This window comes from Ochotona princeps, chromosome 3 (assembly GCF_030435755.1).
Source record: "Ochotona princeps isolate mOchPri1 chromosome 3, mOchPri1.hap1, whole genome shotgun sequence".
Lineage (NCBI taxonomy): Eukaryota > Metazoa > Chordata > Mammalia > Lagomorpha > Ochotonidae > Ochotona > Ochotona princeps.
The window spans coordinates 40970558-40996475 of NC_080834.1; the positions used below are offsets into that span (position 1 = coordinate 40970558).

Consider the following 25918-nt stretch of genomic DNA (forward strand, 5'->3'; position numbering starts at 1 on the left):
GACCTCATGAACGGATTGATGAATGTTGTTTTTGTTCCAGGAGAGGACTTATTATCATGAAAATGGATTATTTTAAAAAGTGAATTTAGTACAGGCCTCCTCTTTGGCTTGTTCCTGCTCTCTCTTCCCTCCAACCTTCTACCAAAGGATGGTGAAGCACAAAGGGCCATGTAGGTGTCAGAGTTGTATTTCTGGGCTCCCCATGCATCAGAACCAGGGGCCAGTACATTCCAGTTCATTATAAATCAGTTTATTTTCTGACTTTTAGTTTTTACCAAAAGTATAGCAGAATTTCTTACAGATTGTTGGAATAGTTTTATTGTGTTAGTGATCTCCAAATATTTATGATGCTTTTGATATGTGAGCGCATTGCCCCAAACAATTAGACTATAGAAATGTAATCATCCCTTGCTGGAAGAACAAATTATGAAATAGGGAGAGATAAAGATGTGCCCTCAAATACAGACGAATGTGAAAAACAAAGGCAAGGCCATGTTCCCTGGAGAGCAGCTAATAGAAACCGTCAGTACAGAAGTGACAGGACAATGCAAAGACCCCATGGGAAAGCAAGGAAAGAGAACAGCCTTGAAGACGCGGGCCAGCTACCCCATGTTACCAGCCAACCCTGGATCTACACAGCTGGCTATCAGCTGGAAAGCAGTCTTTCCAAGATAGGAAGAGATTGTTGTGCACCTGCCACCATCAGCCTTACAAAAGGATGATTCCACAGTCCCTCACTAACTTCAACTCTGGGGAGCTGGCTGGCTATGATTCAAGCAGCTACTTTTCATCGAAACAGAAAGCCCTGTTGCTTCATTTCTCTCACTCTACTACCATCCCCACCCACAGTTCCAGGCTCAATTACCTATATTAAATGACACGGCTAAATTCAATTCCACTGCTACCAGGTTACAAAAGTCACCAGACGCCCTGCATCCTGCCATTGTTGGAGTTGCGGGATAGGCTCCAGAGCTACACTCATTTTAGCTGATCTACAGGAGTTCTCAGCTTCTTGAGACTAACACCAGCAACAGTCCATGCAAAATCCAGATATGATCTGAGGAATCTCCCGCTGCCCTTCCTAGCTCTCAGTGCTATAAAACATGGGCAACACCCTGGCAACACCTTCACATGCTATGTGAGAACTTGGAGCAGTTTCATCTGAGCCTGTGGAATTGGGGCTGCTGGTAGTATGATCTTTAGAGTAACTTGCAGCCACGTATGGTTCCAGGAGCATTCTATCTGTATCCCTCTGCTTCAGACAGATGAGTACCACCACCTCCCCACAACTCCACTGTACCCTGTAACATCAGCACCGTAGAAATCACCACCTATACTGTAATAATCAAAACCAGTGCTGTAACAATCAACAACAGTACTATAACAATCAATTCCTTAAAACCACTGAATTACTGGGTATGGCCTAGAGAAGAGTCTGCCTACATCCCACCTTTCTGGACCCATTACTGCTATTACAGAATCTCTTGTAGACCTTTGCAAAATCTTCTGTATTCCTACATGTTGGTCAACTACTCCAGTGCTTGAAAAGACTTCTGGTTTTATAAGTCCCAGCAATATTCCCCTGGCAGAACCTGAGAAAGGTCTCTTATACATCACATAGTCCTAGAGCCACAGCTGTTGGTACCACAAGCCCCTACATCACCCAGGCTTCCCAGTGGGACAATGGAGCAGCCCCTTTTTGTCACTTAGCACCAGGTATGAGTCCCTGACTGTCACAATCCAATTTAAGGAGGAAATAACTCCAATTATTTTGAAACCAATCCAAGATTTTGAAAAAGGATGGAACCCTGCAAAAAAACTCTATGAAGCCAGCATCACTCTGACAACAAAAGAAAACAGACATATCACAAAATGAAAACTACAAATCAATATCCTTGATGAACCTAACTGCAAAAATTCACAACAAAATAGTAGCAAACTGAATCCAGCATTAAACCCAAAAGATCACACATCACAGTCAAGTGGAATTAATCCCAGAGATGCAATTTATCCCAGAGATGGCTCAACATTCACAAATCAATAGACATCAAAAATCACATCAATAGAACAAAGAAAAGAACAAATGATCATCTCAATAGTTACAGAGAAAGCATTTGATAAGGTTCAACATCCTTTGGTGATGAAAACTCTCAACAAATTAGGCATAGAAGGAAAATACTTCAAAATTATATGGGTATATATTCCAGACCAACAACTAATATCACACTGAATAGGGAAAATTCTAAATCATCTTCCCTCAGGTCTAGAACAAGAAGAAACTGTCCACTTTCACCACTCAACATAGTACTGGGAGTTTTAGCAAGGGCAATTGGGAAGTTGAAAGAAATAAAGAACAACAATATTGGAAAGAAGGCAATCAAAATAATCATGCTTGCAACTGACACAATACTGCTCATGGAAAACCCTAAACAATCCACAAAAAAATTAGAACTGATAAAGCTATTCAGTAAATTCACAGGCTGCAAAAGAAACATATGAAATAGAATTGTTTATGCTAATCATGTACTTGCCCCTCAAAACAGAAATCAAAACAGAAATTCCATTTCTAATAACCATAAAAAATCAATTATTTAGAAATAAATTTAATCAGAGAAAGAATTGTACAATGATAACTATAAAATCCTACAGGAGAAGTCACTAAGGATATACATCTAAAAAGGAACATAATACTTGCTCACAGATGAGAAAAATTAATGTCATTCTAATGTCTATTCTACCTAAAGCCATTGACAAACTCAACTCAATCCCTGTCAAAATAACAATGTCATTCTTTACAGAATTAGAGGAAAAAAAGGTCCAAAATCCATATGGAATCACAGAAGACCCAGAGTATTCAAAGCAAGCCAAAGGAAAACAACGCAAAAACAACAATGAAACAAAACAGGAAAGAAAAACTAAGCTGGAGACCTCATAATATCTGACTCCAAAGCTATAGTATTTAAATCAGAGTGATACTGGCATAAAATTTATACATAGATCAGTGGAAAACAAGAGAGCATAGAAAGTAACCCACATACCTACAACCTACTTATTTTTGACAAAAATGCCCAATTATATATTGGAAAAATAAAAACTTCATCGATAAATGGTACTGTAAATACTGGATTCATATATGTAGAAGAACAAAATTAGATCCCTTCCTCTCTTCATACACAAAAATCCACTGAAGATGGATTGTAAAAACAACCTAAATTTATGACATGAGACAAAGAAGTTGCTGGAAATATGAGGAGAAACTTCAAGACATTGTCCAAAAACACAGGAAACAAAAGCAAAACAAGACAAATGGAATTTTATCAAACTCAAAAGCTTCTGCTTAACAAAGGAAAGAATCAATGGAGTACAGACAGCTGACAGAACCAGAAAAAATGTGCAATTCCAACCAAGGAATCATATTCAAAATACATCAGTTAGAAAGGAAACGCATACACAAGGATGTGGAAATGTGAATTATTGCAGCCACTGTGGAAAACAGTATGATGATTTCTTAAAAATCTGAAAATAGAATTGTCACATGATCCAGCAGTCCCACTGCTGGGTTATATTCCAAATACATGAACAAATTATATCAAGGAGCTAGCTGCAACACCACATTTCTGCAGGAATAATAGGGATTCTTTTTAAATAATAGGGATTTAACCAAGGTGTTCATTAGCAGATGTATGGATAATGAAAATGTGACATGTATACACACACACACACACACACACAGATATATATGCACAAAGAGAGATACAATGGAATGTTATTCCATCGTAAACAGAATGAAATTCTATTACTTACATTAAAATGGATTCAATCTGAGAATACCATGTTGCATGAAATAAATGAAATACAGAAAGACAAATATCATACATTCTTTCTTACATGTAGGAGTTAAAATCCAAAAACAAAACTTAAAAAAAGAAACAAATGACTGTGTATCAGTATTGCTGCATAATTTTGTTCAACTTTGTTTCGTATCTGTCAACAAATGACTAAAAATTTTATATTATTATAATTTTAAAATTTGTGATTAATTTAAAACTTACTGTTATAACATTTTTCCTTTAATTATTTTCATACTCCTTGCCTATATTCCTACGCATAGAATTTTTTAAACTTTTAATGTGTTGAACATTTTAACCAGTGGTGCTAAGTCATCTCAAAAAAATTGAAAAAACGAGGAAGAAAAGAAGGGAAAGAATAAAGGATGGAAGGGGAGAGAAAGAGATTATTATAGTCTCAGAATTCTACCTATGACCATTACACCGAATCCTTAGAATTTATTTTAAAAATCTGTTTAATAGAATTGATTTAAAAAATTCATTAGAATGGATAAAGATTGTGTTGTAGTAATTATTATGTATTTACTGTGATACTGAGGATCTAATGTATTCATAAATCCCTCTAAAAACTAGTTATGAAACATTAAAACATAAGGCTTTCAGTCCCAAAAAGACAATTACTGTGTCTTCTATCTGATATAAGGTAACATTCATGCAAAATACAAAACAAATAGATATGTAGGTAAACACATATATACAAATATTCTTGTAGATGAACTATATAATTGAGACTAGCATACCAGGCAGTGTAGATATGTTGCAGTAGTCATCTGTACTCCTGAATAAAAGGAGGACTTCCAATGAAACAATTAAAGATTCCTTGACAATTTAATATTAGATTTTCTACCTTTGTATCTGTAATGCCGTGATACACTTAAATAGCAGAATGCTAACCTTGTAACTGTTACTGTATTACTCTGATAATATTATGGGTGGAAGTGGTGAGAGGGGGAAAAAGGAAGGGAAGAAAAGGAGAGGATAATCCATGTACCCACAAAACTGTATCATGAAAAAATAATAATAACAATTTTAAAAAGCCAGGCTTAATTGTAATAATAGCATAAGTTCCAAACACAGTCCTATCCTTCTAATTCAATTCTAGAACTTTCACTGAATCAACAAAAACCACTGCACAATTTTCAGTATACATTACTACTATTAAATATATATGTCACCAACAGTGATAATTTCACCAGCTTCTATACCCTGTGGGTCATCAGGACATTTACTGGTCCTTTTACCAAGATCAGACTTCCCTTCGTGGTGGTAAAGAGATGGCTCTAGAAGAGCACGGTGCTGGAGAGTGCACTGCCACATGGTTCTAGAGTAACTGGGGAAAACCGTGCTTTAATGTCATAGTATGCTTTCATTCTGATTTTCTATGCCCCTTACATTTAGTGTCTTACTAGTTCCACGATAACTTCTTCCATAAACTCTTTGTTACTCTTTTACAAAGTAATAAAACAAGGGAATGGGAACAGTTCTTTATCTTTTGCACTTGTGATTATTTATGGTTCATAATTTGGGAATAATTACATATGAGCATAGAGGCAGTACCCTGGGCCTTCTTGTTTCTTCACTAACATAGTGGTGGACGAGAGAAGATAATCTAAGACTATAGTATGCCCAGTTTACGTAGTTCCCTTGGTATGTGGAGTTTCATGCTCCTATTTGTTTATGTTTAGCTGCATTGCTTGAATCAGTAAATGAAGATCAAGGATAAAGATGTACAGTTTTTGCAGAGGAAGAAAGAAAATTATATCCACACTTCACCATACATCTAAGAATCAAATGTGATGCAGCCCCTGTGGGAGCATCTTCTAGGATCTTGAAGACCTGGAAACAGCCAGATTTTACAGGAGTGCAGAGTAACTATGTTATCTGTGAGGAAATAGCTATAGCTGGGTGTCTGAATTAGCTCAGAACATCCAGACAACCCACAATCTTCAGCGACATATTAAATATTCCAAAACAACTATTATGGGGAGGAGTTGAGGTGAGATAAAAAGGTGTGCCCTTTTCCTGAGTCATGAAGGGTGGAGTTGGGGAAGCCAAAGAACAGACTTGAATTTAGACTTTGAGAATCTTCTTCCCTAAGCAGTGGTTTGAGAAGGGTTGGCATCATAGGGGTCCAGCTCCCAGCTAATTTGAAATTCTTCTGCTGCATCTTTTCATCGTTGTCAAAGTTCTTCACCTGAGTCTGTTTTTATATGGAAGTTAATCTGTATCACACTACCTTTGTCACATATAGTTTTGTCTGCTTCAAGCTTGGAGCCATTATCCACAGCATGCCAGAGAGCTGTAGTAACAGGAACTTGAACTGGCACTCTGATACGGGATGTAGAAGCTTCAAGAGGCAACACTACCTATTGTTCCACAATGCCACCCATACCCTAAATTTGCTGAACATCTAGTCCCTCAGTTAATAAACACATTAAGCCTTTGCTAACAACATTCCTTCACATCCTTGCCTATTACTAAGGCCCTAGAGTTCACAAAGACTCAGTCAATTCTTGCATCGTAGTCTTTTTCTTTTGCTGTTGTGTATAATAACCATTAAAACTAAATACAAAGTCTTTTCTAACCCCAGTCCATAGTTTCAGCACCGAACTGTCATTTATTAAGTGTACGTAATGTGCTAAGCACCAAGCAGATGCCAGTTCTCAGCCCCATAACAACCTCAGGAAGTGGGCTGTGTTGTTCTCACACCCGAGAAGATAGAAACCAAGCTTAGATCATCCCTACGGAGTCACCACAGGGAAATTACAGGCCCAGGGTTAAGTTGTAAATTTCTGAGTCACATAATCTGGGCTTCACTTCCCATTTGTCTCCTCAAAGTATAAAACCAGTGCAAGACTGGGAATAAAGAAGGAAGAGTGTAGAATGTCTCATGAAGACCCATGACCTTATTCCAGTTTCCAACATATAACAGTGATGTGCGAATACCCATTTTAAAAAATTTGGCCCAAAGCCTTGGACACTGACAAAGAGTTCTTACAGGTGTGAGGCTACTCAAACTAGCAGTCTGCAGCAGGAAGATTTTTAATCTTGTCCCGGGTGAGCAAGCAATAGCATATTCTCAGGTCATTTTCTTTTGAAAAAAGATCTACTATTTGTTTCTTATTCTGGTTGTCAACCCTATTACCCACACTTGGTAATGACTGCAGTACACTGAAGTTTGTCCCCAGGCTACTTCCCGTTGGTGTTTCTGAGAGATATCTAAGGAATCCTTTGTTGTCTCTGTGTCTACCATCCCCTTCATTGATTTTCCTGCTGCACTTAAATCTAAACATTGTCCTCCACTGACCTCCTTTGGCAGTTTGGTTTCAAGTTCTCAGGGATGGCAGATTGGTCATCTCTTTCTCATGTGGTTTTCTACAAAATGCACACTCCTTCTTGTTGGTAATACTCTGGAATCATGAATACAGGTACCACAAATCAAGTACAGCTTTGCCAGAACCAAGAGGGCAAGTGACTGCTTTACATCTTCGTCTCTCCTCCATAGTCAGTAACTGTAACTAGCAGAAACCTGGAAAAAAACAACAGCACACATTTAATAATAATTAACAAAACATTGCTTTCACAGAAAGGAGAGTAAACTTATTAGAACATACTCTTAAATGACTGGAATGAGAACATAGGGAAGCAGAAATGGCCTCCAGAGAAGAGCTAAAACTGGCACAGAGTAACCAGCAAATGCATGCCCGGTGACCCGCTCAGATCAATGTGGTTGACATGGGCATTTTTGGACTTTAACAGAGAATATGACCAAGACTCCTGTGATACTTTTATGGACAAACTAGATTGGATTAGATAAGCATGTAATTATGTATAATCATAGCTGGCTTATTTAAGACTGAATTCATTATAGTATGTATTCTGAAGAGGTGCTGCATAGGCATCATTTAACACTTACAGCCTCCCCACCATCATCTAGTCCTGCACTATCTGCTGTCACGTGGCTATTGAGCACTTGAAATGTACCTGAAGTGAGTTGTGTTTTAAGTATTCAATGCACACAATTGGAAGATGAAGTGCTAATAAAAAAGGATATAGATATCTCATCAATGTATTTTATACTGAAAAATTATTGCAATAATTACTTGCATAGTAATATAAACTATATTATTAAAATATGTGCTTACATGGTGGGAGGGTATGGGGAGGGGTGGGGAGAACCCAAGTATCTATGTAACTGTGTCACATAATACAATGTAATTAATGAAGTTAAATAATAAATAATTTAAAAAATAAAATAAAATATGTGCTTATTTTTTTAATAAGGTTATCAAAACGTTTAACATTACCTGTGGTTTGCATTACGTTTCCGCTGACTGTGTTGGCTTCAGCCAGCATGGCGAACCTCATCCTGCCCTTTACCCATTCTGTATTAGTCATCCCAGAAGCCCTGGATTCTCAGCTCAACACTAATCACCCATCCCCTACAATAGTTCCAGTCTATACTTCTTTTGCTCTCCTCAGTTCCTAACTTCCTTGCTTTGCACCTTGTGAAAAATCCATGGTCCCTCAGCCACTAAGTTCCCATCTACTCTGCTTCAAATCCAGCTTCCTGTTACCGAACCTGGAAGGCAGTAGAAGATTGGCCAAGTACTTGAGTCCTTACCACCCATAAGTTAGACTGACTCGTAGTTTATGTCTCTTGGCCTCAGCTTATTCCAATCTAACTGTTGTAGCCATCTGGGAGGAGTGAGACCCTATGTGGAAATTCTCTCTGTCTCTGTATCTGTGTGTGTGTGGGCGTGCGTGTTAGTGTTTCACACTCTGTCATTCTGCTCTTCGAATTAATAAATAAATCATGGTTAAAAATTTTAAAAATGGGTATGAAACCAAAGATTTAAATCTTAAATTTTTTTTATCTAGAATCAAACTTAATCACATGTGACTAGTAGCAACTATAAAGTAATATGGTTATAAATATTGCACTATTTAAGACAAATTTCCTTTTTTAATAAAAAACTGTATTTGCTTAGAAGCATTCAGAATGTCAACAAAACAGCTGCAACTTGTTTTTGCAATTACAGAGTGGTACTCAGGAAACAGAACAACAATTATTTTGTTTAACTGCATCAAAGACAACTGAAGATGAACAAGTACTGTCCCCATATAGAACTAATTTGTGCTGTGCACGAACAAGAACCTGCTTTACATTTCATGCCAATTTGCAGCCCCCATACCGTACCAGGCAAGGTTAGTGGCTATTAACAATACCACCAGGACAGGACTGTCTAGACACATTTGATAGTGTGTTAACTATGCAAAAACGACACTGTACAGTTTAAAAACAAATCTTGCACAGCCTTACATTTCCATTTTTTTTTTTCCTTTAAAAGGAGTGAGTTGTGCACGGGGCGGGTGGGGGGGCGTTAAATACTTTACAGACAAGAAAAAGAAAACCTGCGAGAACCAACTTCTTCATCATCATCTTCTTCTTCATCTTCCTCCTCTTCATCTTCCTCCTCTTCCTTCATTTTCTTGCTCTTTTCAGCCTTGACAACTCCCTTTTTGGCTGCGTCAGGTTTCCCTTTGGCTCGGTATGCGGCAATATCCTTCTCGTACTTCTCCTTCAGCTTGGCAGCCTTCTTCTCCGAAGACTGCTTGTCGGTGGCAGTGTTAGCCCATGTCTCTCCCAGCTTCTTCGCAGCATCACCAGTGGAGAGGCTAGGGTGCTCCCCTTGGATTTTTGGACGATACTCAGAACAGAACAAGAAAAAGGCCGAAGGAGGTCTCTTGGGTTTGTTGGGATCCTTAAACTACTTTTTTGTCTCCCCTTTAGGAGGGATATAGGCTTTCATTTCTCTCTCATAACGAGCCTTGTGCGCCTTTGCCATGTCTTCACATTTTCCCTTCTCTTTAGCAGACATGGTCTTCCGCTTCTCTGAGCACTTCTTCGAGAATTCTGAGAAGTTGACGGAAGCATCCGAGTGGTTTTCTTGTGCTCCTCCCAGCAAGTTCGCTCAAAGAATGCATATGATGACAGTTTGCCTCTCGGCTTCCAGTGGTTGGTTATTTTTCCTTGGCGAGGCACAGCCGCCCAGTGCCCGTCCGGCTCTCACTTGCCCCGGCGCTGTCTCTATGGATCTCAAAGTACTGCCAAGACCAATTTCTCCACGTGCACAGCACGCACTATTCCCTTTTATCTACCCAGGACATAGCTCCAGCAATTGTTCTTTCTCCTTCTTATCCAGTTTTTTCTTGTTACTAAGTCATTCTCTTTTACATAGAATTGTTCTGCAGTATCGTCTTTCTTTTAAAAATGTACTTGACAAATGTGAAATGTTCATATGTCTGGGAGTAAATTGAGAATCTGCACTTCAAGCACTGATATAACTTTCTATGCTGGATGAATATATCATCGTGAAGCAGTATTAAAAATGACAGTCTACATTAGATATAGAGACAGATCTTCTATCCACTGATCCATTCCCAAAATAACCACAACAGCCAGGGTTGGGCTAGGCTGAAGCTAGAAGCCAGCAGTTGCTTCCAGATTTCTCACGTGGATGCAGGGGTCCAAGCATTTGGGGCACACTCCATTGGTTTCCCACGCATGTTAGTAAAAAACTAGGCTGGAGGGCCTGGCGGCGTGGCCTAGCAGCTAAAGTCCTCGCCTTGAACGCCCTGGGATCCCATGTGGGCGCCGGTTCTAATCCCGGCAGCTCCACTTCCCATCCAGCTCCCTGTTGTGGCCTGGGAAAGCAGTCGAGGACGGCCCAATGCATTGGGACCCTGCACCCGCACGGGAGACCCGGAGGAAGTTCCAGGTTCCTGGTTTCGGATCGGCGCAGCACCGGCAGTTGCGGCTCACTTGGGGAGTGAGTCATAGGACAGAAGATCTTCCTCTCTGTCTCTCCTCCTCTCTGTATATCTGACTTTGTAATAAAAATAAAATAAAAATCTTAAAAAAGCTAGGCTGGAAGTGATACAGCCAGGACTTGACCCTGAGACCATATGGGATGCTGACACTATAGGTAGTGGCTTAATCTGCAACACCAAATCCCTGCCCACAAATGCACTTTTTAAGGCATTATTAGGCTCAATATTCTAGGCAGTGTAAATGGTTTCCTGCTATCCACAACGCAGTAATGGATAGTCTAGAGCTGAGAATTTTATTGCTAGGTGGGAATTGCATTTTAATTCGAGGACATATTATCTAAAGTAAAAAATGCACACCTTGTAAGTTTGGCATATTCATTCAAGTTATCTTTAATTTCTTTTTAAGAAACAGGTGAGGTTTATGCCATAATAAACATTTTTAATACAGAATCTACTGCTTTAATCTAATTCCGTCAAGAAAAATTAATTTTTATTGTATTAATAATGCAAGATAAATGATCACCTTGAAAATTTGCTTTGCCCCAGTAAAGGAGATTCAGGCTAGATTTAAAATTGCAGGAGTTTTTAATAAGGACTTTTTTTATATAAAACTGCCCTTGCTTCTAATTTAAAGTTTTATTTTAGAGGAGAAGAATGTCTTTTCCCTAATGTCGCATGCTGTGTCTTAAGGAAAGTCGAGTACACACATTTGTTATTTTGAGACTGCATGGGTAATGTTCAGACTTTTCTGCCCTGGTCGGTGAATGCTGGGAGTTGGACAGTGTTGAAGTGTTGCACATTGTCTCTTCATTCACTGTGCAGCCAGAGACCATCCAGAATGGCTGTGACCAATGGATGACACTATGGATAAAGACGTTCAAGGACAATAGTATGTCTGTAAACCATGTTTTATGGGTAACATTTTAATATTCCAAAATTCAATATTTTAAATGCATCAACATTAATATTAAGTTATCAGAGGTTAACCTCACCAATTACTATTACATGTGGTACTAAAGGATATGCCAGGCAATAATGTTATCAAAATGCAGATAAATATATAAATAATCCTTTCCTGGCATTCTCTTTTAGCTATAACTACACTATTTGTCTCTTTTACAGCATTTGTCTTCAAACAGAATAATTGCTGACAACAAATTCTTCCCCCCAACTTCTCTAGAATCCTCTCCAGTGGCACTTCTATCCTTAATCAACCTTTGTTCATGTCACCACTGATTTTTCCAATTACTAAATCTAATCGGATCTTTATCATATTTGGCATATTTGCAATATTCATGCATTCCTCTGAAACACCTCTTTTTTTATTAAGATTTAATTTTTTGAAAGGCATAGTTAGAGACAGAAGAAGAGACACAGAGAGATCTTCCATATCATAATGGCTCATTCCCCCAAACAGTTGCAATAGCCAGGGCTGGACCACACCAAATCCAGAAGACTTGCACCATGTGGCTGCAAGAGCCCAAGGACTTCAACAGCCACACTCCAGTGCGTTACCAGGCACATCAACGGAGAACTGGATCCCAAGTGGGGCAGCCGGGACTTACCCAGTGTTCGTATGGGATGCTGCCAATCCTGAGAGCAGTTTGATCCTTTATGCCACAAAGCTGGTCCTGCTTAACACTTTGTTGATTTGGCATCTTGAGAACAACTGCTTCTTCTCTTCCCATATCACTTGGTGCTCCTTCTCTGTTTGCTTTTTAGTCTATGTTCATCTCAAAAAGTGTTTAAGTGTACTGCACTCATTCCTTGTTTTCTGTCATTATACCCGAGTGATCTCACTGAACATTACCTAAATTTTTATTGTAATCATTTCCCTTAGTCATATGCTAGTCAACAGCTGAAGTGCCAAATAGTATCTTTAAATTTTGGCCCTCTCCACTAAAGTTAGCTTTCTTACAGTATTCCCCCATCTCTCTGCTAACTCTGTTTTCTCCAGCCCCTAGAGCTAAAAGCCTTGTGTCATTCTTTAAAACATTCCTTTACATCTCATTTCCAGTTCATCAGAAAACCCATTTGGCTCTAACTTCAAAATATATCCCAAAATTTGTTTTAGACACCTCCCACATTTTTCCAATGGTGTCTTATATATTTTTTTCTTCTTTGACCCTTGTCTCCCTATAATTTTCTTTTTCTCTTTTAAAATAAAAATATGTATGTATGTATTTGAGGGCCAGTGAGGGAGGCGAAGAGAGTGAATGAGAAACAGAGAGATGTTGGATCTGCTGGTTCACTCTCCAAAAGCCTGAAATGGCCAGGAATGGGACCAATGCCTGGAGTCAGAATCTCAATTCAGATCTCTCATGTGGGTTGCAAGAACCTGAGCCATCTGTTTAAGAATAAAGTTGGAATCAGGGATCAGAGCGAAGTAGTGGGATGTGTGTATCCTAGCTAGTATCTTAGCCTTTAGGCTGATTCACCCACACCCAGTGTTACCAACCTTCATTACAGGAGTGATTCTTCGAAAGCACCAACTGAAGCATACCGTTAGTCTACCTAAAACACTGCACTGGGTTCCATCTTGTTCAAAGCGCTGTACGTGATTATGTTCAAGGCCCTATACTTTTGGTTTCTTTTCACTTCTGTGTCACTTTCCCAGGGATGCCATAACAAAGTGCCAGAGTTTCAATGGTTCATACAATGGAAATTTATTTTCTGACAATTCCAGAGACACGATGAAGGTGCTAGCATGGCGAGTTTGCTCTGAAGTCTCATCGTTCCCACATGGATTACCAACCAAACTTTCCCTGGGCCTTCCCATGGTCCTTCTGCTGTGCAAATCCAGATGCTAGTCTCTTCTGTCTGTGGGGACATCAGTTACGCAGGCTGAGGGCCCACCCTCATGAATTCATGCTGATTCATTGCTTTCAAGTTTATGGTCCCAATCTGGGGTGCTGAGGGTTTGGGCTTCAGTGTCTGAGTTTTGAGGGTACATGGTTCAGCCCAAAGCATGCTGCCTAACCTTCCTCTTGCCACTCTCTCTTTCATTCCCTCAAAGAGCTCTCTTGTTGTTCTTGAAACATCATCACACTTACTCCTGTGTTAGGACTATCCTCTCCCTACACTTGCCTCAACGTAGCTCCACCAGTGAGACCTATCCCGATAACTCGATGTACAAGAGCAAGCAAGCCTCCGATCCCATACCCACAGACACAGTCTCTCTATCTCCTTGTTCTGCTACTCTTCATGACTTGTACAATCATACACCCTTTAATATATGTCCTTATTTACATGCTCTTGTTTAAAATATTGCTCAGCTTGATAGATGATCCTTCAGTATTCTCTGAGTGGATGAAAACAATAAAGTCATTTGGCAAAAGGAATTACATCCACAGCTCATCATCATGAGGGATCAGACAACCATATCCTATGAGGGACAGTATAGAAAAATCAGATGTTTCATTTTGAGAAGGAGTTCAAGAGAACATGTGATATCGTTCAACAGTTGTGAAGGAGTGTGTTGTGGATGAAAACAGTCTCTTTTTGCACTGAGCACTACCACTTCAGTCACGAAACCCAAGAATAAACGTGAAAGCAAATTTCCTCTCAATCTAGCAGCACAAAAATTCTAGTGAAGTATTTTCTGCAGCTCACTCCCAAGATTAGAAAATAAGGAAGCAGAAGCTATATGGCTGTCTCGAATACGTTGCAAATGTACCTACTTTCACCCGGGAAATCAAACAGGTGACCTCTGGGTTTGTGGGATTTCAGTTACAAGATTCTAGACAGATATTCCAACACTGGTAAGGAGGAATGTTAATGTTCATAATGTGTGGCTGTTTTTTGTGTTCTACTGATTTCACGACTCAGGTCTAAAGAGATTGGCAGATCCAGGAAGCACCAAAACATGAAGTGACTGGGAGGTCAAGGACCCGGTCACGCTTTGCCAATTAAATAGTCAAGATTCTGTGCAAGTTAAGCCTTGACCTCTGTCACCACATCATCACCTTTAAAAAAATGTATTTATTTTTTATTGGAAAGTCAGATATACAGAGAGGAGGAGAGACAGAGAGGAAGATCTTCTGTCCAATGATTCACTCCCCAGCTGATGACAGGTACAGAGCTGAGCCCAACTGAAGCCAGGAGCCAGGAGCCTCTTCTGGGTCTCCCACACAGTTGCAGGGTCCCAAAGCTATGGGCTATTTTCTGTTACTTTCCCATGCTACAAGCAGGGAGCTGAATGGGAAGCAGGGCCAGGATATTAACTGGCACCCATGTGGGATCCTGAAACTGCAAGGCGAGGACTTTAACCACTAGGCTACTGTGCCGGGCCCCATGTTTTATTTTAAACTCTGTGATTCTAGGTTCTTCTTCAACTCACAGGAACTTTTTTTGGAAAGAGTTGTTAAAGAAAGAACACACAGTCCTAGAAGGCAAATGGAGGTGGGAGGGCTGCAGAGAAGAAACATACTGCAATCCTCAGACTGAAGGTGAACCATGGATACTGCAAATCCGTCCTTGCCAGAGGAATACAGGAGCCAGAGGAACATGTCCTCTGGGCCAGTCAGCCTACATGTTTTCCTTCAGTGTGAAAGGTTAGAGAGCTCAGAACCTGAACGATCAGGATGGGGAAATGCCAGTAACTCAGGGGAAATAGAATATGAATTGTGATAGCACCTGCGTCTCATTCTCAAGGGATCAGGAAAGCCCTCAGTTGTGCTTTGCTTTGGTGTATAGAAGGCATAACTCCAAGCCTAAGTGGAGGGAAAAAACACAGAACAATGTTGATAGAATCTGATTTATTTAAAAAAAAAAATCCCAGTAGCTCCCATGGTACAACTGATTTTAGGCAATCTATGACTCATTTTCTCGTGAAAGCAAAAAATCTCTACTCAATATTTTCTAGGATTTAAGCCAGTGTATATGCTAGTAGGCTGACATTATCTTAAAACTTGTGTTTTCACCATTTTTCCTGTGGATTTTCATCCCACTTTACTATTACTCTGAAAGAAGAAATGGCTTGTTATGCAGTATCTCTAACCAGGCCTCACTAATTCACCCACCCAAACAAGGGGACTCCTAGAATCCTTTTCTCTGTGAGGTTCAGATAACAGAATCTGTTTTCATTGATAGTTGGAAAACAGAAAGAACAACATGCCATTTCAGACTTGGCTCCCGAAAGCTTTTTGTGTGTGTGTGTGCAACAGTGGGAGCTGACAAGGCCACTAGACACCATTGTGGTACATGACTTTTTCAATAAGGACTAACAGAGAAAAACTACCTAAAAGTCAGATTTATGTTTTGACCCTGAGAGCTCTGTATCTCCCATGCCCTTGTGCTCCATAATATTACGCTTTACATATGCTTTTCGGGGTTATGCCCACTTCTTCAGGACCCCTCTCTTGGATAATTAAAGGCAAAATAATGAGCTCAAATCTTATGCTGAGGCTTATCTTAGTGAAGCCAGCAATACTTCCTCCTTCTCACATGTGAACACCCAAAAAGAAGCCATCTCAAATGCGAATTGAATTCTGTCCTATTTTTCCCCCAAACTGGAAAGTAGCTACTCATACACTTGCACATTTGTCTAATAAATATTCAGTGACTCTAATCCAGTATCTTCCAAGTAACACACGTTGTAACTCCTACTTTAAACTTTCAGGATGCTTTTTTGGCATGTTATGTCCTACTTTAAAGCAGCTGTCATCCTAATATTTCCACTTTCCTCCATTATTAATTTATCTTCCAGGTCATGTATAGGAACACCATTCAGCAAAAAGAATCCATCTGCTTTTAAAAAGTATTTATCTGAGAGTCAGAAACAGAGAAAAGCACAGATAGAGCTCCCTTTAGGTGGTTCACTTCCCCAAGTGTCTGCAGTGGCCTGGGGCCAAGTTGGGGTCCAAAAATAGGAGTCAGTAACTCAGTTGACATCTCTCCCATGTTGGGAAGCCAATTACTTGAACCATAACACACTTCCCCCCGCCCCCCAGCGAGTGCATTCACAGTAAGAGGAAGTCACTAGCTATAGTCCAGATACTCCAACATAAGATGCAAGTGTTTCAATTGCTGAGCTAAACACCTGCCCTCCCTTCTGCTTTGACAAAATGTACACTATACACCTTCATTTCTACAAAGGTCTAATCGGGGCACATGTAAAGCAGAGCTCCCCAAAACAGATTTGATAAGACACTTCCAAAGAGTTGATGCGGTAAACAAACACAAAACACAGGGAGATGGAGTGATGTCGTGTACTCCTCTTTAAAATTCAGAATGCATGCTAACATTATAAAGGGTAGTAGGTATTCCAAAGATATTTAAGTAATTTTATTTAATCTTATTTCTCAATTTTGGTGACAGAATTCTTTTCACATATTCATGTGAACACACTGCCACAGTAGAGTTCCACAGTACCTAGTTTGGAAATTGTGAAAGATATGTTATTTGTCTTGAAATTTATTATCCTAAAATGCCTATACATTTGAAAATGGCCTTGATATGGAAATATAATTTAATTACATCTCACATGTGTCAACCCTGACTGCATTAAGGAATGCCCAGACAGCTGATAACGTATTATCTCTAGGTGCATCTGTGAGAGTGCTACCAGAGTAGATTAGCATGTGAATCAGTACATGGAGTAAAGAAAACCAATCAATGGGGGTGAATGTCATTCAACCCACGGAGGCTGGGTTAGAACACAAGGGCAAAGAAAGCAAACTGTTCTCTCCTGGAGGTGGACAGCGGTGTATGGCTGTGGACATCAGAGTCCCGGCTTCTTGAACTCTCAGGCTGATCGGAGTTCAGAGGTCTTTAGTTTCTGAGAATTACACGAGTGGCTTCCCAGGTTCTCCAGTTTGCAGGTCACCAGTCCTAGATTTTCTTGGCCTCCACAATCTTATGAGCCAATTCCCAATAATTTTCCTTATGTGTGTACACACACCCATATGAACACACACACACACACACACACACACACCTGTCAGGTCTGTTCTCTGGAAAACTCTAATACACAAGGATATCTCTAAGTGACTGGGTTCCCATTAAAAATTACTAACCATGTCTACTTATTTGTGACATGTTACTTACTTTACCTGAATAGTGTTCAGCATATCTGCTTATGGGGACAATCATTTCGTTATGATGAACGATCTGTCCAGTTAGCTCTCCAACATTCACCTACACCTCACCGTCCCTTCAAATTTCACTTCTCATATTCATGTCACTTCCTATTTCTAAATAAAAATAAATTAAAATCACATTTAATATTTTTTAAAGTTTAAAATGACTTTTCTCTTCTCTTGTAATTCAGCATCATAACTATCAGTATCCAAGCGAGAGATTTGAGTACAAATCCTTCCTGATGTATTTCAGCGTAACTGATTCAACTTTCCTCACCTCTCATCTGTGGAGTGTTGTTAACCCAATGCAACTTACAGCTACTTAATGAAATTCTGTCTATAAGTCCTCAACTTGTGTGTCCTCCTATGATTTTTTTTTCCACAACTTTCCACAAATCCCATCTCTGGTCATATATAGAACCTCTAACATATTCTTTCTATTCTTTGCAATTTCACTTTCTTCCTCTTCCTCCTCCTCCTCTTCTTCTTTTCTTTCTTTTAAAAAAAGATTTATTTACTTTTATTGAAAAGGCAAATCAGATTTTACAGAGAATAGGAGAAAAAGGGAGAAAGATCTTTTATCCTCTGGTTCACTCCCCAAGTGGCTACATGGCTGGAGCTGAGTCAGTCCAAAGCCAGAAAGGAACCAGAAGCTTCTTCTAGGTCTTCAATGCAGGTGCAGGCTCCCTAGACTTTGGGCCATACTCGACTGCTTTCCCAGCCCCCCAAGCAGGGAACTGCTTGGGAAGCAGAGTACCTGGGACATGAACCAGTGCCCATATGGCATCCTAGCACTTACAAGGCGAGGATTTAGCCATTGAGTCATTGTGCCAGGCCCTCCAATCCCATTTTCTTGACTCCTCAATCCTCCCTATTCCCTGTCCCTACTGACAAACCTTCGGTAGAAATGTTGAAATGCATCATATTTGCAAGCTTGCAGGGAGCAGTTGTCCACTGCTGCCCAGTCCATCCAACCTAAATCCCTCATCATCTCTCACACCAAGACTCCCCACTATGGTTAACTCCATGTGCCACTGCCATCACAGGCACTCTTGATGGATCTCTCCTCACATAACTCTTCTTTATTACCTCTTTTCAGTTAGCACAATAGTTGCTATCAAAATTCCTGCTTTTCTTGTTCAGCATTGATGCTTCCCAATGCTGTAGGTCTGTGACTCGTTTGTTTTGTTGAAGGCACATACATGTGCACAAACACTTTATATCAAATTGTACTTATTAATGTACCTTTTTTCATTATGCCTTTTTCCTCCCCCAATGGTTTTTTCACACAAACATAAAAATCTCCAACAGAACTGGGGGAGTAGGGGCTGGTATGTTGGCTCAATTGGCTAGTCCTCCACCTGCAAATGTCAGCATCCAATATAGGCACTGGTTTGTGTCCTAGCTGCTCCAATTCCTATCTAGCATAGCCTGGAAAGCAGCATAAGATGACCCCAATCCTTGGGCCCATGCTTCAGATCCTCCCAGCTCCAGCCACTGCGGCCATGTGGGGTGTAAGATCTTTCTCTCTGTCTCTCCTCTCTTTAAATCTGCCTTTCCAATAAAAATTAATAATCCTTGAGAAATATTTAATGGAAGGAATGCATCATTTTTTATTTTAATATATCCCCCAAAATCTTATTCAAAATGGTAGTGTAAATGGACTAACCTGTACCAGTTTTATTTCTAATAGTTATAGTTTAGCTGGAATAAATTGCACAGAAAATAGTAACTGTCACTGCAGGTCACAGAAAAGGGAATGTTTGCTCAGAAACAAGGTTGTCTGTTGATTGGATATGTGACTTGTTTATTCCCTGGTTGGTGTGTGTTTTGGTCTTGTCATACAGGATTTTTATATGTAGGATTTTTTTCTGACTATTCTACCTGCGATCTTTCAATTCATCTGAGGCTGAAATCATATTTCTCCAGCTACAGCCTTCACTTTGATTTGAAAGTTGATTAGTCACCAGAAAGTCTGAATTCCTTCTTTCTCCCTAAAAATAACCTAAAATTGGATGATTGGTGGCTATCTTTTGTGTGCAGTGGACAGGTCCTGTTGCCTTGGGGGTGCGTTTGAGCTTTGATGTCTCCCCTCAGTGCTGGGTGTTGACAACAGGCTCCAGTGATTCCTGCCGAGAGCTGGGGCTCTTCATATATGCTGGGGAGTGACTCTCTCTGACCGCAAGACGTGAGCCTTCATGCTGCAAGATAAGCCCAGTGAGGTACCTTTGGCACCTCTAGCAAGTGGCTTTTCTAGAAGCTTAACTATCTATGAACAGGCTGTGTTTCTTTCACATACGTGGTACACACCCAGTGAGTGGTCAGAGCTTTGCCTAATTCCCACCACACTCTGCAACTCCATCCCTTTATTGGTCACTCAAGAGATCACATCAGAATGCAAATGACAGCAGTCTGGTTTGAGGGCAGCCCTGAGACTGCATTCATTTATAAGTGCATATATATATACCAAATCACTCACAAATCTTGGTTTTTTGAAAAAAAAATTTTTATTTGAAAGTAAAATTTACAGGGAGAAGGAGAAACAGAAAGATCTTCCATCTGCTGGTTCAATCCCCAAATGCCACAATGGCTAGAGCTGAACCAATCTGAAACCAATAGCCAGGAGCCTCTGTCAGGTCTCCCATATGAGCGTAGGGAGTTGGGCCATCTTCTACCATTTTCCCAGGCCAAAAGCAAGGAGCTGGATGGGAAATAGAACAACTGGAACGTGAACTGGCACCCATATGGAATGCTGATGTTTACAGGTGGAGTATTAGCCTCTTGAGCAATGGTACTGGTCCCAAATTTGTACGTGTTATCAGCTAAATGTTATTTAGGGACTTGCTTCAGGGTCACTGACTTGAGAGTCACTGTGTTTGCTGACGGACACTGACTAAGCAAGATATATGCCAGGACCATGCTAGTCACTAAGTGACTGCTGCAGCGAATTGCTATTCTCCTGGGGAAAAGGCAATGGATTTATGTGGTACATCTGGCAGCTGTGCTGCTGAGGTCTCGGTTCACCAGCATATAGACTGATGAAAGGAGGGTTTTTCAGAAACTGAGGTTCTGGTAAGTTCCAACGCTTGTAGGCAGAGGTTGGGCTTTCTGGTAACCTGGGTTTTTCTTCCTACCCCATTTACTGTGTTGTGATTCAAAGTTTTCTGAGAGACCCAGGAGTAGCCCACACAAATCCTCTCAATCTTACTGCCGCTGGGCTAATTTTCAGAACCCCTACAGCTGGGGTTGTTAAAGCCTATTTCTTTCTCTTCTGTTTATGTTCCAGAAAATATAGGGGTGTTCAGAATCCTCAAACAAGTTATGTAAGACAGCTGCCAACAGTGACCTCTGGCTAAATATTTAAATTTGTCAATTCATGGAGTTAGTTATTTCGACTCATGAAGTATCTAAACCTATTTATTCATTTATTTGATCTGAAAGCCATTTCTGAAGTAGTTTTGTGTTGTTAGTGCAGAAAAGGACTCATTTTAAAATGTTAGGGAGCTTGAACAACACGAACCCTTCCTAGGTATACAAATGAAGACCTGTAAAGAAAGCAAGGGTGGACATTTGGCCCAGTCATTTAAGATATTGCCTGGGATGCTTGCTCCCAGGTCAATGTGCCTTCTTGAGTCCTGGCTACTCCGCTTGGGCTCAAGCTTCCTGTTAATGCACATCCCAGGCAGGCATCAAGTAATGACCAAGCACGTGGGTGCTTCTCACCATCTGGGGAGACTGGATGGAGTTCGGCTTTAACTGAATACAGTTCTGACTGTTGCAGGCATTTGAGGGGACTCAAACAGCCATAGAGGACCTCTCCCTGCTTTTTTTTTTTTTTTTTACCTCTCTCTGTCTTGCAAATAAAATGAAAGCATATTCTTAAAAATTAAAAAAAAAGTGAGATGTTACATCCTTTGCCTACACTTAGGTCTGTTAGATGTGTATAGTTGAGCATGGGGATGTTAATGGCTAATTATCAATCTAAACATTTCCTGATGTCTGTCCTGGCTCAGCCCTGGAAGTTGAGACCATTAACAGAAGGAAAATCTTTCTCTGTCTCTCCCCATCTCTCTGTAACTCTAACTTCCAAATAAATCAATCTTTTTTTAAAAAAGGAGATGAAGTGGGGAATAATTTACTATATTGGGATAATTTTATAGTAAAAGCTCAAATGTTATTTTTAAGCTAGGTATCTCTAGATAGTGTAGGTTTTGGTCAAAAGAAAAAAATTAATAATGCCCTCTGCCTTTGAGCAGGCAGAGAAATCAGAGAATGCCATTCAGGATCTACTTCTGATCCCGCAGGTGAACTTGACAATGAGGTTCTGGAATGGAATATACATGAAGAAGTGTGTGCAGCTCTGAACTATGCACTGTGTCTGCCATCACAGATAAACCCAGCAGGGGTATAGGAGGTAAGGTTGTGCCCAACACCACTGGAAGCCTGCAGTAGCCATTGTTCTTCATACACTCCAGAAGCAGGCAGCTAAGGAAAACTATCCGGTTATGCAGCAAGCATCCTGACTCCCAAAGGACATGCGTAAAAGAAGGAAAGAATCCATTCTCCAAAATGGACCTGAGGATAGCTTAAAATATTGGAATAACTTTAAGGCTTCTGTTATGGACTGAGTTATGTGCCCTCCGAATATGTATGTTCAAGCCGTAGCCCTCAGTGCCTCGGCATCAGGGTCTGGATAAAGGTTTTAAGGAGATGGCTGAACTGAAAGGGAACTGTTAGTGTGGGCCTTTACGTGATCTGGTCAGTGCAGTTGTGAGGAGAGGAGATTAAGTCATTGCAAAGAAAACAGGGGCATGAACACATACCAAAAACAAACCAAAATCATGGGAGGACACGGCAAGAGAGTAGTCGACCAAAGAGGAATTCAATCTTGTCTGCCTTTTGATTTTGGGTTGTTTTTTTTGAGACTGTCAGAAAATGAATTTCTGATATTTAAGCTAAGTCGCCTATAAAATTGTGTTACAGAATCCCTTGCAAACTAATGCATATTTTATTTTTAAATTAAAATAACTTGGGGGGTCCTGCACAGTGTTGTAACAAACTCATCCTCTACCTGTGGTGTTAGCATCCCATTCAGGCACCAGTTCATGCTCCAGCTGCTCTACTGCTCATCCAGATCCCTGCTCATGCCCTGGGAAAGCAGCGGAGAATGGCCTGAGTCCTTGGGCCCCTGGACACATGTAGCAAACTTGGAAGAAGCCCCTGGCTCTCAGCTGCAGTCCAACCCAGCTGAGGCAGCTATGGCCATTTGGGAAGGGAACCAGAGAAAGAGTGTCTGTCTGTCTGTCTGTCTGTCTCTCTCTCTCTCTCTGTAACTCTTCCAAGTAAAAATAAAGATTTTTTAAAAATTGAAAACCATATTTGAGGGGAGAAAGCAATATAAAGAGATCTCCCATCTGCTCCTTTGTGCCCTACATGCCAGCAACACTTTGGTTTGGGCCAGATGGAAATCAGAAGCCAGGAACTCCACCCTAGTCTGAATCCCAAGAACCTGAGCCTTTATCTGCTGCTTCCCAGGGTGCTCATTAGCAGGACACTAGAATCCAGAGCAGACTCTGGACTGGAACCCAGGCACTCTGCTCAAGCAGCTTGCTAACTGCTGGGCCCAGTGCCCACACTCTAACATAGATTTTTACCTTTGAGAAAAAGTTCTACAAAATTTTCTTTTTAGAAAGGAAAAGTGACAGGACTGTTTTCTAAAAATTATTTTTGCTTTATTTTGTTGTTTTTCAGAGATCATCATGAGGGTAAACTAGTACATGGGCCCACAGTGCCTTGTTGAACCTGATGGAGAACAAGCAGATGCCTTCTGTAGCTGGCTTTCCTTGTTGAGTGGAATGATTTTCCACTTGAAAAGGGCAAAAGAACTAGCGGTTATTAGCAGCGAAGGCCCAGGATGAGTGATAGGATTAGAGAACAAGTCCTTGCCGCTCCAAAGGAGGCCCTTACCGCCCTCCCCCTCCCACCAACCCATCCAGATAGCCAAGTTCTAACCCCCAGGCTGGAGCTGTGTTTAGACACAGGAGTTTTTAACATCATAACAGCGTACCAGTGAGGTCATTAGGTTGACCTAGTCCTCCTAGAAGACAAGAGGACGCACCTAGACACGGAATGGAGGCTCTGGAGAGACACAAGGAGACGACATCTGTCGCTGAGAGAGAGCTCTCCGGGAACCCAGCCCAGCTGACACCCCTGGACTCAGACACCTAGCCTCCAAGATCCCCGGATAACACATTTCCACGGCTGCAGCCACACAGCTCACGGTATTTTGTCATGGCAGTTGTCACAAAACAACAGGGACCTCATCATCTGCCTCATACACAAATATTTTTTGATGATATTTATGGTAAGCACATAGCCACCTAACGACAGGATGCTACAGATATGGCCTAGCAGTATTATCCATGAAATAGAAGGCAAAGATTAGGTGATACAGGCATCCAATCTGAGTCCCCAGTAAGATGTAGCTTTTTTTTTTTTTTTAGTACAGATTGAGGTGGACAGCAGACTATTCTACACTGCAGTGATTAGAGTATGCTTGGAGTGTTGCAAGAAAACAGACACTGGGACACAGGGTGTGGAAGGAACCAGAAACAATGTCATTCATGAAACTATTGAAGGAAGTGCTTGTTTTACCTTGTAAAGAGAGAATTCTGGAGGCAGAAGCAGCAGCATAGAAACTTCTGGCAAGTATGGGAAGATCAGCACAGTGGGAAAGAGCCGTTCTGCCCAGTCACTGGGGTTGCAGCAAGAATATCTGAGTGGGAGTTTAAAGAGAAGGGATGTAGATTTTTAATGAGTTACGCATTTTTTAGTAACCACACAGTTTGAAGAATGTACTGTCTGAAGAGCTGGTGGACATCTCACAAGCCAAGGCTGTTGGTGAGGGGGTGATATGGGATCTGACTGAGAGATGGCTGACCCCTTCCACACCCCTGGGGGCTGTCTCCCCGGCTTGGATTCTAGAAGATACCTCAGGGGGAGACAAGGGCACTGAGCTTAGCATCTCTGAGTCATGTTGGACAATGTATATCCTTCTGACAAAGCACCAGCGAATCACCTTTCCTCTGGGAACATCTTGACCAGGGAATGTAAGAGTGTGAATCTCAAACTGATCCATCGAAGAGCTCTGATTTTGAAAAGACTGTAACATCCTCTCTGCCTTTGTGAACGCCAGGCTCTGCTTCCCAGCTCTCAGGACTGGATCCAGTCTCAAAGGCTCTGTGCCCGTAAGAGGCCCACACTTGGCCTGGCTGCTGCTGCCATCTGAAAATGCCTAATTCTGGAATAAAGAGCTGCCATATTTTTATTTTGCCCTGGGCCTCGGGTGTGGGGACATGCAGTCTGCTGTGGCAGTTCCATGGCTGGGTTCTCCCTGCCCGCCTCTCCTTCTGCTTGCCTCCACCCACATCAGGTCACTGACTTGCAGGCAGATGTGAGACAAGTTCATTACCTTTCCTGATGTACATGTGAGAATGACAGTAAGGTGGGGAATGACATAAAGCATGGAAACAGATACTGCATAGAAACTTGCCATTATTTGCTAAGGACACTCAAAGGACATGGAAGAAAGAAGGAAATCAGGGCCAGGCGTGAACGGCTGAAGCAGGGGAAGACAGGAGAATACTCGGTGAGCAGACAGATAAATGCTGACTCCTCATCCATCCCCCTGGCCTGGATGTCCTCCAACAGTCGCTAAACTGGTGACAGGAAAGGTATGCAGCCCCTGGGCAGGGCCAGAGACCTCCTTGGCATCACTGCTTCCCACCTGCCAGCCTTTGGGGGACTCCTACCTCAGATCAGGAGCAGGGGGCACCTCTGGGAGGTTCCAGAGCAGACACACTATCTGGTTGCCAGCCAGCCCTGAACCATTTGTATTTGATCGGGGAGAGCGTGGCCCTGCAGAGGATTCACTTCTGCAATTCAGAGCAGACACAAGGAAGAACAAGGGCAGAACTGGAGGTCAGAACGCTTTGGTTATGGGGCTTGAATTAAATCATCTCTCAAGATCTCTTCCCTTAGGATGAATGCCACATCTCCACCTAGCCAAAAGGCCCTGCTGTCAGCCCCCTCTCTCTTAAAAGATAAAATGCAAAAAAAAAAAAAAACAAACACCAAACAAATCCCTTCTTTTGGGAA

The 25918-nt window shown here is 41.1% G+C and overlaps 1 pseudogene; it reads right to left on the reverse strand.

Moving 5' to 3' along the window:
• Nucleotides 1-9241: 9241 nt before the first annotated feature.
• On the reverse strand, nt 9242-17774 carry LOC101532384 (high mobility group protein B1-like; annotated as a pseudogene).
• Nucleotides 17775-25918: the final 8144 nt, after the last annotated feature.